At 47.2% G+C, this 17,010-nt stretch overlaps 1 pseudogene; it reads right to left on the bottom strand.

Moving 5' to 3' along the window:
• LOC137537017 (zinc finger protein 850-like) overlaps positions 1-17,010 on the bottom strand; it is a 54,103-nt pseudogene that overhangs the window by 9,579 nt on the left and 27,514 nt on the right.

The raw sequence follows: 17,010 nt of genomic DNA, 5'->3' as shown, positions 1-17,010 counted from the left end.
CTCCATACATAGCCAATGATATGGAGGACCAAAACCTGCCAAGGATTACAGTGGCAGAGGTGCAAGAAGGGGATGGGGAATGGTGGAGGAGAAGCTTCCGATACTTGTGATCACATACAGGATTAGGGCCGGTTAAGAGGGGCTGCTGCTTGCGTCCGTGCATGTGGTTCACCGCCAGGATCCTCCACGTCCTGCATTGAGATGAATGATTCTCTAATCATTTATCATTAATTGCACAAGTGTCGCAGCCAAATTTTCCAAGACGCTGCATATTCTGATTTTCCAAGACCTCTAGCATTGCCCGCGTTTGCAGTTCTATATCCCTCTAGAGGCTCAAAATGTGACAACAATAAATCAAAGGTAGCAGAAAAGCATTTGATATCGGTGAAATAAGCTGCTGGCAGGGGCCGTGGGAACCGACCCTTACTGGCTGCACTCAGTTCTCAAGGCAAAGCCCTTGTTTGATGATATTCTTCAGTAAAACATCAAGTCTTTGATTCTGGAGGGTATGATGTGTCTGTAACATGAGACAGACACAACATAACCTACAGCCATTACCTTGATCAGATCACAATCCTTCCATGTTCATCTATGGATCTTTGGACTGACTTCATACAAGAATTATTGTTAGTGTGTGAGGCTCACCAAAATGTCACAAGTATTTGGCAATTACAAGCCAGGATCGTAGCAGGGAGTGGCAGAAACAGCACAGAGGGGCCCAGGAGAACATAATGAAAAGAATGGTATGCTTTTTATTGTAAGAATTTTAGAGTACACATTCTCTTTAAGCATGAAAGATGTTGCAAATTCTAACAGTAATCCCTGGGACACAGGACTTGATGGGTGTGTAAATTAGATTTTATTAGGATTTCATATTTTTCATACAATAGAACAAAGCAAAATAATACAGGAGAAAAGAACACACAGCGTACAGTAACAAGGAAAGGGAACAACAGAGAAGAAGGACAAACAACATTTACAGGTAACAAGGAACAGGCTGCACTAGTCATAAGGGACCTTAGTTCAAATGTTGCCATTAATACATCATTTCCATGTAATAACTTATACATACTGGTCTACTCTGCCTTTTGTATCTTGAAATGCAAGAACACCACCCTAACCACATATCTTTCTCATCCAGCTTCTCCAGTCTGGTATCAGATGGACTCCGGAATTTACATCCAGTAAATATCTTGACGTTCTCATGCAGGACCATTCCATCCACCAGACCAAAACTAGGGGTGCAGCTGGGCCCAGGCAACCCAAGCATCACTCACTTTAGGCCTCACCTACAGCAGGGCCCCCCCATGCTGCCAGGTCTGCCCTGCCTGTGACTTGTATGGCTGCCACTGTTTCCTTATTACACCTCAGATCAGTGGTGTGGCGCAGAGAGTACATTCCAGATGAGGAAGTGAGGTCATTGCTCACTTCCTGCACTTAATGCGTGCCACATGGTTACTGTATGCAGCTCTCCTCTTTTCAGGTCACCACTGATCTACAGTGTACACTCTTTGGGATGGGGAGGCAGCTGGAAGCTTCATACCCCCACTGACACAATGCCCTATATGGAAGGGGGGGACTATACTGGGGAGACTGGGGGGGGGGGGATTTGCATCATTGGTTACCTACCTACACTTAAAGGCTACTTTTTGGGGGTTGGGGGGAAACATCTTGGCTACCTATTCTTATGTGAAAAGGGGCTTCTGACGGGGGGGGGGGGGGGGGCAGTGGCATAGAAATATGGGATGCACAGGTTGCAATTGCACCAGGCCCCTGGACCTCCTCCATCCATCCATCTTATTAGCTTTTCACTGGTGTTATGCTGGTGGTAATGAACACCTCTACATGTACATACAACCTGTGTCCTTAATCCAAATACTGTATATACTCGAATACAAGTCAACCTCGTGTATAAGTCGACTCCAATATTCAACCCTCTTAAGCTGGATTTTTTTTATTGACTCAATTATAAGTCTATCCAGCAAAGTTAATGGCTGCACTTGGGGATCAGCATTGGGGAGTCTGAGGATGAGGAGAGATTAAAGCGGACCCAAACCAAACAGTTTTTTAATTCAAAATATTTAGTTGCACCACTCTGACACATACAAAGATAAATAAACACTCCTATAAGCCTATGAGCATTTCAGTGCATGCTTTTCACCCTGCTCTTTCCATAACTAGGGTTATACAGGTGGGAGCCATTAGCAATTCCTCCTTTGCTATTCCCCCAGTTTGCCGGATTCTGTCCCGGCAATATGAAAGGAAGTGAGAGGCTTCTCCAATAAATGTAAAATATTTTATATATTTGTCATCATGCAGCTGGAAAAAGGCTGATATTTATTATTATAATTTAGAAAATAGATTTTATTTCTGAAATTTTGTATTTTTAATTTGGGTCCACTTTAATGACTGCATTGCATACAGTATTGCAGCCATTAACCCCTCCTGTCCCTTAAGTGCAGCCAATACCGTCTCCAGGCCCCTCAAGTGCAGCAATTATTCACTCCCTTTTATGCAGCCGAGTATTTCCCCTGCCCCTTTCCTTGTTAATTGTTGTGGCCAGGACTTTCAGACCTTTTTTTGTCTTGGCATTTCCTTTATCAAGAAAGTGTCAATTAGCACAGGGTAAATTGCAAATTGGAATGTCACTAATAGTACACACATTACTCAGTGTAACTCTAGACTTATACTCGAGTATATACAGTACACTTCTCTGACACTGCAGCTGTTCTTGGTAGGTTTTGGGGCTCCATATCATTAGAGTGCTTAGGACCTGATGTAAAACTCCCACAGGGGCCACAAGCTCCTTAGTTACACCCCAGGGGGGGGGGCTACAAATTATGTGCTGCTTGGGGCCCCCGGAAACCTTAGCAGCACCCATGACCACAGCAACAGGTTTTGTCATCTAGCTTCTCCAGTCTGGTATCTTAGGATGATCCCCACATTGACATGTTAATATCTTGAAACTCTTGTGACCTATGGACAGTCTGGCCTTTCCACTACAAAAGCATGTTTGTCTAATGCAGCTTCTCTAGACTGGTGTCTCAGCTGGGATCCACAATGTACAGACTATTACCCAGCATTCACTGCAGCAATCCAGACACTCCCTTCACAAGGACTTGGAAGCAAGTAACTAAAGCAACGATATCTCATTAAAAAGGGTCTTATATTAAAGAGGCACTGTAGTCACATATAGTACACTGCAGTCAATTATTCAGGATCTTCACTTTAGCAGTAATTTTCCAGGTCTCAGCACCAAAAACACTTCCTACATCTATATATTGCTGTATACTGAATGTAGCCCTGCTCTAAAGTTTAGCCTAGGCTGATTAGCTATGTGGAATTCTCCCCCCAGCATTCTGGGAGACTAGGTATATTTTGTACTGGCTTTTGAACTCTCAGTAAATAAACATTCCGCAGAGCTCACCTGGCAGGACTAAAGATGTATACATGTGCATTGTAAAAATTAAAAACAAGAAAAGTGGAGCTCCAGCACTCTTCGAAGTTGCGGCAGGAGGCTGGACTTGACTGTAGTTTGCTATGGACTGTAAGGGTGTGAGTCCCTTTTAAAAAGCGTGCACAGGCTATATGGCAGAAAGCAGTCTTGTATAGAGAGGTGAAGCCAGCACTGCGATTAAGTTTGTTTATTGGGAAACATAATAGTAAAAACACTTACAGTCAGCATAAAGTCAGAAGCAAAGCGTGTAGAGTGGGCGCCATTCCCCCTGCGCAGGGGAACATAGACCTGGTGCCCACTCTACCCGCTTTGCTTCTGACTTTATGCTGACTGTAAGTGTTTTTACTATTATGTTTCCCAAAAAACAACCTTAATCGCAGTGCTGGCTTCACCTCATCTCTCCTCTCTATACAGAACATTGTAAAAAAAACAATTTATTTTATTGATTACGTTATTTCACTACAGTGCCTATTTAACATCTACAGGGGTTGGGCAAAATCATGGAAACACCTTGAAAATCAACAAAATATATTTTAATATGGTGTAGGGCCACCTTTTGCGGCAATTACAGCCTCAATTCTCCGAGGTATTGATTCATACAAATTGTGAATTGTTTCCAAAGGAATTTTAGCCCATTCTTCAGTTAAAACACTTTCCAGTTCTTTTAGAGACGATGGCGGCGGAAATCGACTTCTTACTTGAATCTCTAATAACCAACATAAATGCTCAATAATGTTGAGGTCAGGGATTGTGGTGGCCAGATGAGATGCTCAACTTCATTAAAATGTTCCTGGTGCCATTCTTTAACAATTCTAGCTGTATGGATTGGAGCATTATCATCTTGAAAGATGGCATTCGCCTCTGGAAACAGTTCTTGAACCATAGGATGAACTTGGTCGCCCAAAATTCCTAAATAATCTCGGCTGTTAATTCTTCCATGATGTCCAAGAAATAGCACCCCAGATCATCACAGAACCCCTGCCATGTTTTACGGTTGGGAGAAGGCAGCATGGATGAAATGCTTCTTTCGGCTGTCTCCAAACGTACACTCGGCCGGAGGTCGGAAATAGGGTAAACGATGATTCGTTAGAGAAAAATCACATTTTTCCACTGCTCGAGGGACCAATTGTAGTGGTTTCTACACCACTCAAAACGCTTTGAAACATTTGTCTTTGAGAGCAAAGGTTTTCAAAATGCAGTTCTTCCGTGGAATCCAGATTTGTGCAGCTCCTGACGAACAGTTTTTGTGGAAAATGGGTTCTGTAGGTGTTCATTCAGCTTTGCAGTGATTTTATTGCGACCTTTTCTAACACTTTGATTTAGAGTCCGACGGTCTCTCTCAGACAACTTCGACTTTTGGCCACAACTGTGCTTTGCTGAGGACGTTTTTCCTTCTCTTTCAAAGGCAGTCATTAGTCATTACTTTTGAGTAGAGTTGGGCCGAACGGTTCGCCGGCGAACGTGGTTCGCGCGAACGTAGGTGGTTCGCGTGCGGGTACCGCACGCGAACCTTTTGCGGAAGAAGTTCGGTTCGCCCCATAATGCACTGAGGGTCAACTTTGACCCTCTACATCACAGTCAGCAGGCCCAGTGTAGCCAATTAGGCTACACTAGCCCCTGGAGCCCCACCCCCCCTTATATAAGGCAGGCAGCGGCGGCCATTACGGCCACTCGTGTGCCTGCATTAGTGAGAGTAGGGCGAGCTGCTGCAGTCTCTCATATAGGGAAAGATTAGTTAGGCTTAACTTCTTCCTGGCTGCATACCTGTTCTGTTCAGTGAGCCCTCAGCCCACTGCATACCTGTACTGTGATCCTGCCACTGCATACCTGTTCAGTGATCCTGCCACTGCATACCTGTTCAGTGATCCTGCCACTGCATACCTGTTCTGTTCAGTGAGCCCTCAGCCCACTGCATACCTGTACTGTGATCCTGCCACTCCATACCTGTTCAGTGATCCTGCCACTGCATACCTGTTTTGTTCAGTGAGCCCTCAGCCCACTGCATACCTGTACTGTGATCCTGCCACTCCATACCTGTTCAGTGATCCTGCCACTGCATACCTGTTCAGTGATCCTGCCACTGCATACCTGTTCTGTGAACCCGCCACTCTATACTTGTTCTGTTCAGTGGACCCGCCACTGTATACCTGTTCTGTGAACCCGCCACTGTATACCTGTTCTGTTCAGTGGACCCGCCACTGTATACCTGTTCTGTTCAGTGGACCCGCCACTGTATACCTGTTCTGTTCAGTGGACCCGCCACTGTATACCTGTTCAGTGAACCCGCCACTGCATACCTGTTGTGTTCAGTGAACCTGCCACTGCATACCTGTTCTGTGAACCCGCCACTGTATACCTGTTCTGTTCAGTGGACCCGCCACTGTATACCTGTTCAGTGAACCCGCCACTGTATACCTGTTCTGTTCAGTGGACCCGCCACTGTATACCTGTTTAGTGAACACGCCACTGCATACCTATTGTGTTCAGTGATCCTGCCACTGCATACCTGTTCTGTGAACCCGCCACTGTATACCTGTTCTGTTCAGTGGACCCGCCACTGTATACCTGTTCTGTTCAGTGGACCCGCCACTGTACACCTGTTCAGTGAACCCGCCACTGTATACCTGTTCTGTTCAGTGGACCCGCCACTGTATACCTGTTCTGTTCAGTGGACCCGCCACTGTATACCTGTTCTGTTCAGTGGACCCGCCACTGTATACCTGTTCTGTTCAGTGGACCCGCCACTGTATACCTGTTTAGTGAACACGCCACTGCATACCTATTGTGTTCAGTGATCCTGCCACTGCATACCTGTTCTGTGAACCCGCCACTGTATACCTGTTCTGTTCAGTGGACCCGCCACTGTATACCTGTTCAGTGGACCCGCCACTGTATACCTGTTCTGTTCAGTGGACCCGCCACTGTATACCTGTTTAGTGAACACGCCACTGCATACCTATTGTGTTCAGTGATCCTGCCACTGCATACCTGTTCTGTGAACCCGCCACTGTATACCTGTTCTGTTCAGTGGACCCGCCACTGTATACCTGTTTAGTGAACACGCCACTGCATACCTATTGTGTTCAGTGATCCTGCCACTGCATACCTGTTCTGTGAACCCGCCACTGTATACCTGTTCTGTTCAGTGGACCCGCCACTGTATACCTGTTCTGTTCAGTGGACCCGCCACTGTATACCTGTTCAGTGGACCCGCCACTGTATACCTGTTCTGTTCAGTGGACCCGCCACTGTATACCTGTTTAGTGAACACGCCACTGCATACCTATTGTGTTCAGTGATCCTGCCACTGCATACCTGTTCTGTGAACCCGCCACTGTATACCTGTTCTGTTCAGTGGACCCGCCACTGTATACCTGTTTAGTGAACACGCCACTGCATACCTATTGTGTTCAGTGATCCTGCCACTGCATACCTGTTCTGTGAACCCGCCACTGTATACCTGTTCTGTTCAGTGGACCCGCCACTGTATACCTGTTCTGTTCAGTGGACCCGCCACTGTATACCTGTTTAGTGAACACGCCACTGCATACCTATTGTGTTCAGTGATCCTGCCACTGCATACCTGTTCTGTGAACCCGCCACTGTATACCTGTTCTGTTCAGTGGACCCGCCACTGTATACCTGTTTAGTGAACACGCCACTGCATACCTATTGTGTTCAGTGATCCTGCCACTGCATACCTGTTCTGTGAACCCGCCACTGTATACCTGTTCTGTTCAGTGGACCCGCCACTGTATACCTGTTCTGTTCAGTGGACCCGCCACTGTATACCTGTTCAGTGGACCCGCCACTGTATACCTGTTCTGTTCAGTGGACCCGCCACTGTATACCTGTTTAGTGAACACGCCACTGCATACCTATTGTGTTCAGTGATCCTGCCACTGCATACCTGTTCTGTGAACCCGCCACTGTATACCTGTTCTGTTCAGTGGACCCGCCACTGTATACCTGTTTAGTGAACACGCCACTGCATACCTATTGTGTTCAGTGATCCTGCCACTGCATACCTGTTCTGTGAACCCGCCACTGTATACCTGTTCTGTTCAGTGGACCCGCCACTGTATACCTGTTCTGTTCAGTGGACCCGCCACTGTATACCTGTTCTGTTCAGTGGACCCGCCACTGTATACCTGTTTAGTGAACACGCCACTGCATACCTATTGTGTTCAGTGATCCTGCCACTGCATACCTGTTCTGTGAACCCGCCACTGTATACCTGTTCTGTTTAGTGGACCCGCCACTGTATACCTGTTCAGTGAACCCGCCACTGCATACCTGTTGTGTTCAGTGAACCTGCCACTGTATACCTGTACTGTTCAGTGAACCCACCGCATCAGTGCGCATACCTGTGCAGTTAAGTGAACCCACCTACCTACGTGAGTGCACGCAGTGTGATATACCACTCCGTGCATACCCAATATGGACAAAACAGGTAGAGGAAGAGGAAGAGGTAGTGGCAGAGGCAGAGGAAGGCCACCCGGCAGGTCTGCGCGAGGTCGTGTAAATGTAATTTCGTGTGGACCTGGCCCACAGTACAGTGCTCGGAAGAAGGCACGTCCCATCACCTCCCAAGATTGTCAGGACGTGGTTGAGTATTTAGCGACACAGAACACCTCATCTTGCTCAGCCACCAGCGCTACTACTAGCACCACTTCCGCTGCATTTGACACTTCGCAAGAATTATTTAGTGTTGAAATCACTGATGCACAGCCATTGTTGTTACAGCCAGATGAATTTTCACCAGCTCATATGTCTGAGTTACGCGGCAACACTATGGATGTAACGTGTCAGGAGGATGAAGGACCTACTGATGGTGCAAGTTTGGATTTGTCTGAGGCAAGCGAAGCTGGGCAGGATGACTACGATGATGACGGTAATAGGGATCCTCTGTATGTTCCCAATAGAGGAGATGAAGAGGGGGACAGTTCAGAGGGGGAGTCAGAGAGTAGTAGGAGGAGAGAAGTTGCTGAAAGAAGCTGGGGCAGCTCTTCGTCAGAAACAGCTGGTGGCAGAGTCCGGCACCATGTATCGCCACCTATGTACAGCCAGCCAACTTGCCCTTCAGCATCAGCTGCTGAGGTCCCCATAGTGCCCACATCCCAGGGTGGCTCAGCGGTGTGGAAATTTTTTAATGTGTGTGCCTCAGATCGGACCAAAGCCATCTGTTCGCTCTGCCAACAAAAATTGAGCCGTGGAAAGGCCAACACTCACGTAGGGACAAGTGCCTTACGAAGGCACCTGGAGAAAAGGCACAAACAGCAATGGGATGGCCACCTGAGCAAAAGCAGCAGCAGCACACAAAAGAAAAGTCACCCTCCTTCTCCTCTTCCTCCTTCAGGTGCATCATCTGCTTCTGCCGCTTTCTCCCTTGCACCTTCACAGGCACCCTCCTCCACTCCGCCTCTGCCCTTGAGCGGTTCCTGCTCCTCTGCCCACAGCAGCAGTCAGGTGTCCGTGAAGGAAATGTTTGAGCGGAAGAAGCCACTTTTGGCCAGTCACCCCCTTGCCCGGCGTCTGACAGCTGGCGTGGCGGAACTGTTAGCTCGCCAGCTGTTACCATACCGGCTGGTGGACTCTGAGGCCTTCCGTAAATTTGTGGCCATCGGAACACCGCAGTGGAAGATGCCAGGCCGCACTTATTTTTCGAGAAAGGCCATACCCCAACTGCACAGTGAAGTTGAGAGGCAAGTGGTGTCATCTCTTGCGAAGAGCGTTGGGTCAAGGGTACACCTGACCACGGATGGCTGGTCTGCCAAGCACGGGCAGGGCCGCTACATTACCTACACAGCCCATTGGGTGAACCTGGTGGTGAACGATGGCAAGCAGAAAGCGGCGGACCAAATTGTGACACCTCCACGGCTTGCAGGCAGGCCTCCTGCCACCTCCTCTCCTCCTGCTACATGCTCTTCGCTGTCCTCCTCCTCCTCCTTGGCTGAGTGGCAGTTCTCCTCTCCAGCTACACAGCCCCAGCTCCGCAGGGCCTATGCTGCATGCCAGGTACGACGGTGTCACGCCATCTTAGACATGGCTTGTCTCAAAGCGGAGAGTCACACTGGAGCAGCTCTCCTGGCTGCTCTTAAGAAACAGGTGGATGAGTGGCTGACCCCGCACCACCTGGAGATAGGCAACGTGGGGTGTGACAACGGCAGCAATCTGCTTGCCGCTTTGCATATGGGGAAGCTGACACACATACCCTGCATGGCACATGTCATGAATCTAGTGGTTCAAAGATTTGTGGCAAAGTACCCTGGCTTAGCGGATGTCCTGAAGCAGGCCAGGAAGTTCTGTGGGCATTTGAGGCGCTCTTACACAGCCATGGCACGATTTGCAGAAATTCAGCGTAAAAACAACATGCCGGTGAGACGCCTCATTTGCGATAGCCCCACTCGCTGGAACTCGACCCTGCTCATGTTCTCCCGCCTGCTAGAACAGAAGAAAGCCGTCACCCAGTACCTCTACAACTGGAGTAGAACGAAACAGTCTGGGAAGATGGGGATGTTCTGGCCCGACAACTGGACACTGATGAAAAATGCATGCAGGCTCATGCGGCCGTTTGAGGAGGTGACCAACCTGGTGAGCCGCAGTGAGGGCACCATCAGCGACTTAATTCCCTACGCGTACTTCTTGGAGCGTGCTGTGCGTAGAGTGGCGGATGAAGCTGCGAATGAGCGTGACCAGGAACCGTTACGGCAGGAACAGGCATGGGACCAATTTTCATCAGACCCAGCTGTTTCCTCAACACCTGCGGCAGCACAGAGGGGGGAGGAGGAGGAAGAAGAGAGGTCGTGTGCAGAAGACGAGTCAGACTCAGAGGATGATGAGCAAGGTGTTTCTTTGGGGGAGGAAGAGGAGGAGGAGGAGGAGGGGACAGCGGCAGGAGAACAACCGCAGCAGGCGTCGCAGGGGGCTTGTGCTGCTCAACCTTCCCGTGGTATTGTTCGCGGCTGGGGGGAGGAGGTTGACTTACCTGACGTCACTGAGGAAGAGCAAGAGGAGATGGAGGGTACTGGATCCGACTTTGTGCAGATGTCGTCTTTTATGCTGTCCTGCCTGTTGAGGGACCCCCGTATAAAAAACCTCAAGGGGAATGAGCTGTACTGGGTGGCCACACTACTAGACCCTCGGTACAGGCACAAAGTGGCGGACCTGTTACCAACTCACCGGAAGGTGGAAAGGATGCAGCACATGCAGAACCAGCTGTCAACTATGCTTTACAATGCCTTTAAGGGTGATGTGACAGCACAACGCCAGCAAGGTACCACTGCCACTAATCCTCCTCCCGTGTCCACGCAGTCAAAGACAGGACGCTCCAGCGATCTCATGGTGATGTCGGACATGCGGACGTTCTTTAGTCTAACGCCTCGCCGTAGCCCTTCCGGATCCACCCTCCACCAACGCCTCGACCGGCAGGTAGCCGACTACCTGGCCTTAAGTGTGGATGTAGACACTGCTGTGAACAGCGATGAGGAACCCTTGAACTACTGGGTGCGCAGGCTTGACCTGTGGTCAGAGCTGTCCCAATTTGCCATCCAACTTCTCTCCTGCCCTGCCGCAAGCGTCCTCTCAGAAAGGACCTTCAGCGCAGCTGGAGGCATTGTCACAGAGAAGAGAAGTCGCCTAAGTCACAAAAGTGTTAAGTACCTCACCTTTATCAAAATGAATGAGGCATGGATCCCGGAGGGCTGCTGCCCGCCCCAAGACTAAGTCAGTCCCCGCACACACAGCATCTCTGCCTGCACGCCGTGTGACTGGCTGCCTGGCCTGCCCCAAAAAGACTAAGTCGCTCCCAGTCCCTCCACACAGCATGTCTGCCTGCAGGCCGCTTCACTACCTTCTCCGCCACCACCAACAGGGTCCGGGACTCCAGGCGGATTGCTGAATTTTTTAGGCCGCTGCTAGCAGCGGCCGCTGTAATAATTTTTATGGTGCGTGTACATGACTGCCTAATTTTTCTGGCTGCACTGAGGGCAGCTGCAACAACAAAAGAAAAGGCATGTACATGCGCCCATTCCCCTTCGTGATCATTACCTTGCCGTGGTGAAGGGGCTTGCGTATCACAATGAAGCAATGACCAGCGCCTAGACGAGTGTCTCGGGGGGCACACAAAAGATAATAAGGTCGTTGCTTCATTGTGGTCAGACCAAATTTGATCAGCTGGACAGTCACTGTTCTGTCATTCAGCTACATCAGCCAGGCCGACCATATGGGCTGTAAAGCCACCAAAACCTGCACTCTCGCCATGGTGCGCACCAGTCCAGCACGGCCGTCACTAGTACAAACAGCTGTTTGCGGTGCATTACACGGTGAGTTTGGTGTGTCAGTGTGAAGCAGTACCTTAATTACACTACCTGATTGATGTATACACATGCAAGATGTTTTAAAGCACTTTAGGCCTGTCATTTAGCATTCAATGTGATTTCTGCCCTTAAAACGCTGCTTTGCGTCAAATCCAGATTTTTCCCGGGGACTTTTGGCGTGTATCCCACTCCGCCATGCCCCCCTCCAGGTGTTAGACCCCTTGAAACATCTTTTCCATCACTTTTGTGGCCAGCATAATTATTTTTTTTTTTCAAAGTTCGCATCCCCATTGAAGTCTATTGCGGTTCGCGAACTTTAACGCGAACCGAACGTTCCGCGAAAGTGCGCAAACCCGGTTCGCGAACCTAAAATCGGAGGTTCGGCCCAACTCTACTTTTGAGACAGAACCACTTGAAATGCCAAGCATTGGGGCAGTTTCTGTTCCAGTAGCGCCTGCCATACGAGCACCAACAATTTGGCCTCTATGAAATTCTGAGAGATCTGCCATTTTTATAAATTATAACCAACTTTTGTTTAAATATCTGTAAAAACTATTATTTTAATTAAACATATCAAATAACAGAAATAATAAACAAAAAAAATTAACATATGTCAAGGTTTGATTGCTTAAAACATGTTCATAGATTATGATGCCAAAATGTTAGGTGTGTCCATTATTTTGTCCAACCCCTGCATATAAAAAGAGATAACATAGGCCTCTTAATTAAATCATGTCTTGGTACTAGTATAATTCTACAAAATGTAAAGGAGAAAATTGATGGTCACTGCAATATTATTTTTTTGGGTTTATATGGCGGCAGCATCTTCTGTGGCGCTGCATAATACAGAGATCGGCAATGGGTTACAGATAAATGACAGTTTGATTTGCCCTCTTAAAACAGAAGGAATTTACAATAATTCAGCTATAAGTGAACATCTGTGGTTACCCACAATGCACCGCTACTGAATATGCAAATGATCTCTTTATGCCCCAGAAGCCAGGCTTGCATCCAGAACCGCTGGTGTATAGCAAGCCTATAGTTTAACATTTTACAGAGCCACATCAACTACACATGCAAGTAAGATAAATGACAACTGGACAGGTCAGAAATGCATCATACATGGAGGAGGAAATACAGTAGAATTCCTTTATAGTAAACTCCAAAGGACCAGGAAAAGTAGTTTACTATATCAGTAGTAGGGTTGATCAATGAGATGCAAATGGTTCTGAAATTATGCAAATTTTTATGCAAATGTATGCAGTTTGAAATCGGACCAATCCATTTAAACCCAGGTTAAAATTGATTGGTCCATTTTCAAACTGCATATATTTGCATAAGAATTTGCAAACATTTGCATCAACTCTGAACAATTTGCATATCTGTTATCATCCCTAATCAGAAGTTTACTATATCAGAATTAATCTTACATTGTATATTTATACAGACACATTTGCTGGGACCTGAGGACTGAGTTTACTATATCCAGAGGTTACCTATATCAGAGTTTACTATAACGAGATTCTGCTGTATGTAACAGGTTACACAGCTGGTTGGGACCCCTCGTGCTCCTGTGGGTAGAGGCTGGACGGCTGTGAGTGGTTCAGTTACCCAGGGCTCTGCATGAGATAAAAGGAAACAGTGTCTGACTCTGCCCACCAGACTCCAGCTACAGCTTTCGGGTGGAGTTATGTTCTGAGAGCTTCTCATCTATAGCTTATCATTTTGTTAGTGATATTTTATTGAAATGTATGTGTCATCCACACTACAGTCCTTGTGAACTCTGATCCAGCATTAGATTGCCGTTGGCACCAGAGAACACGCTTGCCTTTTCTGATGTCGAACTAGATTTACTTTCAGTGTAAAAAATATCCCACAATCTGAACATGAAAAAGGGCGCTCACCGGTGTGACGTCTTTTATGTAGGCGGAGACTTACGTTCTGCGTAAAACATTTCCCACACTCTGAACAGGAAAAAGGACGCTCGCCAGTGTGAATTCTCTGATGCGTGAGGAGAGATGTTTTAGCACCAAAACTCTTCCCACACTCTGAACATGAAAAAGGTCGCTCACCTGTGTGAGTTTTCTGATGCCTGCGAAGGTCTCCTTTGCGAATAAAACCTTTTCCGCACTCTGTGCACAAATACGAATGCTCGCCTATGTGCCTTCTCTGGTGTATAAGAAGGTATTCCTTATCCATGAAGGATTTCCCACACTCTGGACATGAAAATGGACGTTCCCTAGTGTGAATTCTCTGGTGTATAAGAAGGTATTGCTTATCCATGAAGGATTTTCCGCATTCTGCACATGAAAAAGGACGCTCACCGGTGTGACTTCTCTTGTGTCTCTGGAGATTTCCCTTTGCAAGGAAACACTGCCCACACTCTAAACATGAAAAAGGGCGTTCGCCTGTGTAAATTTTTGGTGTCTAAGATAATTTCCTTTCTCAACAAAGCATTTCCCACACTCTGAGCATGAAAAAGGTCGATTGCCAGCATGACTTCTCTGGTGCCTCAGAAGGCTTCCTCTCACAGCAAAGTTTTTCCCACACTCTGAACAAGCAAAAGGCGTCTCCTCTGTGTGCTCTCTTTGGTGTAAAGCAAGGAGAGAATTCTGGTCAAAGCATTGATCACATTCGGAACATGAGAATATGTCATCACCTCCACGTATAATAGAGAGTGATTGATTGGACAAAGACTCCTCAGAATGACTCGGATCATGGGATCTCACTGTGTTATGAAATTCTGGATGGATATTTGGGGTAGCAGTCTCTGGTCCATCAGACGATTCCCCAGGAATAGAGGAATCTGGTGGTCTCTCCTCATGGTAAAGTCTGTGATGCGCATGTCCAGTAGTGGGGTTTCCTCCTGGAGAACATTGTGTGACGCCATTATCATCTGCAGCATCACCTGGAGGGGAAATGAGACGTTCCTCCAATGAGTTCTGCACATAATGTCCATCTGTTGAGAAACAAGCACATTTCTAAAGTTTGAAGACTGTACTGAAGTATTGTAGCAGTAATAGATTCACTCTGCATGCAATGGCTTTGATTAGAATACCAATGTTGGGATGGAAATCAGGTCAACTGTACAATTACACCAACCAAAGTACAGTAAAACCTTGGATTGAGGACAACTTGGCTTAACCTCTTCAGGGTCACAGGCTTTACCCCCCTAAAGTCCACTGCAGCTTTAAGGGCTCGCTGCAGGACCGCACAACTCAGCACACAAATGATCCCCCCCCCTTTTCTCCCCACCAACAGAGAGCTCTCTGTTGGTGGGGTCTGATCGCACCCCAGGTGTTTTTTTTTTATTTATTACGTAAATATTTTTCCGTTTTTTTAAATAATTTTATAACTCCCCCTCCCTCCCTTTGCCAGCCAATCAGTGTGATCGGCTGTCATAGGCTTAAGCCTATGACAGCCGATCACTTCCGCAGCTACAGAGGGGACAGCCGTGTCACACGGCTGTCCCCAGTACAGCGCTGCCTTAGATCGCAGCGCTGTACAGGGTAATTAGACGGCGGTTTTGCCGTCTAGCAGTCTCTGAGTGGCGATCGCCACTGGGAGACTGAAGGCGGAATGGAGCTTCGCCTACCAAGCGGAGATGTATGCACAGTGTGTGCGCGCGCGCTCGCTCGCTCGCTATCTCCTGCAAAAGCCAGCCCCAGGACTTTACGCAGGCGTTAGGCAGTCCTGCTGCTGCCGCCGCGGATACGCCCATTGGCGTGACGCGGTCCTAAAGTAGTTAAAGGACTACTGTAGGGGGGTAGGAGGAAAAAGAGTTGAACTTACCTGGAGCTTCTAATAGTCGCCCACAGACATCCTGTGCCCGCTCAGCCACTCACCGATGCTCCATTCCCCGCCGCCGGTTCACTTCTGGAATTACCGACTTTAAAGTCAGAAAACCACTGCACCTGCGCGGCCATGTCCTTGCTCCCGCTGACGTCACCAGGAGTGTACTGCAAGGGCCTAGACTGTACTGGGCTTGGGCAATACACTCCTGGTAACATCAGCGGGAACGAGGGCGCTGCCGCATGGGTGCAGTGGTTTTCCGTCTTTAATGTTGGAAATTCCAGAAGTGAACCGGAGCCCGCCTGAACCGGAGCATTGGTGAGTGGCTGCGCAGGCACAGGATGTCTTCGGGGGACCATTAGAAGCCCCAGGTAAGTTCAAATCATTTTCCCCCTACCTCCCTATTAGTAGTCCACGTTACCCTTCAGTCGTTTTTCACCTTATGCATCTGAGCAATTTTCACCTCCCATTCATTCGCCAATAACTTTATCACTACTTATCACAATGAATTGATCTATATCTTGTTTTTTCCACCACCAATTAAGCTTTCTTTGGGTGGTACATTTTGCTAAGAATTATTTTTTAGTAAATGCATTTTAACAGGAATATTAAGAAAAAAATGGGAAAAAAATCATTATTTCTCAGTTTTCAGCCATTATAGCTTTAAAATAATACATGCTACCATAATTAAAACCCACATATTTTATTTGCCGATTTGTCTCGGTTATTACACCATTTAAATTATGTCCCTATCACAATGTATGGCGCCAATATGTTATTTGGAAATAAAGGAGCATTTTTTTAGTTTTGCGTCCATCACTATTTACATGCTTATAATTTAAAAAGTATTAGTTGTATACCCTCTTAAAATGCACAATAAAAAAGTTCAGACCCTTAGGTAACTTGAGGCACAGCAGCCTTTTGGACATGAAAGTCACGTACAAAAGGCGAAAAGAACGATTTGCAATACAAGCAAACATTTTTGTGAAATCTTGACTTGATATACAAGAAACGTCTTGATACACAAGCAAAAAAAGTATACCTGCGTCACGTCATCACAACTGAGCCGATAGTTCTTCTCCCTTTGGTGCTGCAGGATTGTACTTAAAGGGAACCTAAACTGAGAGGGATCTTGATCTCTCCTTTTAAACAATTCCAGTTGCCTGGTAGTCCTGCTGATCTCTTTGACTGCAGTAGTGGCTGAATAATACACCTTAAACTAGCATGCAGCTAATCCAGTCTGACTTCAGTCAGAGCACCTGATCTGCATGCTTATTGAGGGGCTGTGAATTAAAGTATAAGAGACACAGGATCAGCAGGAAAGTCAGGCAACAGGTATTATTTTAAAAGGAAAAATCCATATCCTTCTCAGTTTATGTTCCCTTTAACCACTTAAGGACCAACATATAAAATGGCCTTAAGGACCAGAGCGTTTTTTTTGGT

Source organism: Hyperolius riggenbachi, chromosome 10, assembly GCF_040937935.1.
Source record: "Hyperolius riggenbachi isolate aHypRig1 chromosome 10, aHypRig1.pri, whole genome shotgun sequence".
Lineage (NCBI taxonomy): Eukaryota > Metazoa > Chordata > Amphibia > Anura > Hyperoliidae > Hyperolius > Hyperolius riggenbachi.
This window is presented reverse-complemented; position numbering and strand designations above follow the sequence as displayed.